Source organism: Lynx canadensis, chromosome A1 (genome assembly GCF_007474595.2).
Source record: "Lynx canadensis isolate LIC74 chromosome A1, mLynCan4.pri.v2, whole genome shotgun sequence".
In the NCBI taxonomy this organism is placed as follows: Eukaryota; Metazoa; Chordata; class Mammalia; order Carnivora; family Felidae; genus Lynx; species Lynx canadensis.
The window spans coordinates 85,883,825-85,885,561 of record NC_044303.2 but is presented as its reverse complement, the minus strand read 5'-3'; the positions used below and the strand labels follow the sequence as shown (position 1 = coordinate 85,885,561).

At 41.1% G+C, this 1,737-nt stretch overlaps 1 pseudogene; it reads right to left on the bottom strand.

Moving 5' to 3' along the window:
- Nucleotides 1–638: 638 nt before the first annotated feature.
- On the bottom strand, nucleotides 639–1,239 carry LOC115513557 (annotated as a pseudogene).
- Between the last annotated feature and the right edge of the window lie 498 nt (nucleotides 1,240–1,737).

Here is a 1,737-nt window from a genome sequence, read left to right as displayed (position 1 = left end):
GGGTGGCTGGAAGAAGCCATTTTCACTGCTTCCGGGCTTGCGCATACTCACCTACAAGCACCACAATACACCCCAGTAGGCTAGTAGCGCCATGTAGTGGAGAGTGGAGTTGTTACACTGAGCCCTGCCCACTGGGCCAACTTCACTCTTCAAGAACACAAGTCTCACCGCTGGCTTGGTTTATGGACTATTAAGCGCTACATAGACTGACTTCTAGGGGAAAACTAATTTCAGTCCTATTTCAAACTGTTAGCAGGTTCATCTATTGAATTTTCATTCTTTTTTTTTCTCTTTAAACTTATTTTTTTTCTTGAATAAAGACAAAAAAATATTTTATTTTCAATTTTTATTAAAAATATTTTCTTTAATTTTTATTACTATATTTTTTCCTTTTGTAAATCTTTTCAAATTATATTTTCCTTCCATCGTTTTATTTTAGTCTACTTCAGTGTATTTGTTGTGACCGGCGCAACAAACACCGAGATCAGGGTCCTGAGGGTAGGGGAATGTAAGAAAAAAAGAGAGAAGAGAAGACAGTTTGGGAACAGGAGGGTCCCCTGGGCTGAAGGCCCAAGTGATGGCTTTATTGTTGCTGTACACAATCTTTTATATCAAGACTCTTATGGGTCAGGCCATTCTTTTTTTTTTTTTTTTCACATTTCAAACTTTTTATTTGCATATTAAAAAATTGTACATTCCAATAATTAAAATCATGTGAAGAAAAAACTGGCACTGTGATTAAACTACATTTCACAGCCTGCAGGTCACCTTGGACCAGCAATGGTCGTCTCTACCCATCTTCTTTCAAAAGCAAGTTCTTTTCCTTTGCTGCCAGCCAGACAGGCAGAGGTGAAAGGCTTGGCATTCGTAGTCAGTAGTTCTCGATTCTTGATGTGAAAAGGGGCAGCACAGTCATTTAAACTCGATCCAACCTCTTTGCATCCTTTACAAAGTTAAACAGCTAAAAGAAGTAAAATAAGAATGCAATGCGTTGTGGAATGTACAGTGCATATTGGCGGCGCCGCCTCATTACGATTCGCCTGCTTGCTTCTCTGCTCAATCGCTTCTTTTGAAGGCAGCGGGATTTTCTCTTGCGTTTCTGTTTTCCTCAATTTCGACTTATCGAATTTCTCAATTCTCAGCCATATCGGGTTTGTCAGACATGGTTGCAGACGAAACGGAGCGAGGTGCACGAGCGAGCGAAGTCCTATCTGCGCAGTGGCCGCCGCCGAATGCCTGGGTCAGGCCATTCTAAGAATAAACAGGTTTCACATGATTGCTGCCAACCAAAACATTTAGTTCTGTGTACCTTGTGAACTTTCTAAACGGGTCACAGCAAGACCTTGTGATAGATTGCTAGCAAACACAGTTCCCATGTTTGTTTCTATTTGACCCGGGGTAGAAAAAGGGGAGGCAACATTACTGCCAACACCCACAGAACACAGGCTTCAGGAATTAACTTTCTTAGCCTTGACAAGGCTTTCGTATGCCCTTGAAAGTGGGGGGAATGGGAGGGGGAACCACTGGGTTGGCTGAGTCAACAGGAAGCCTTTGCTCAACCCAGTCTCCAGCCTGGCACCGGGGCCCGGCCTCCCACAGTATTCACCTTTTCAAATTTTCAAACAAATTCCTTTAATTTTTCTTTTTCTTTTTTTCTCTTTTCATTTCTTTTCTTTCTCTTGAAAGCAGAAAGAGAAAATCCTCATTTTTACCTTCAATTTCTATTAAAAATATTTT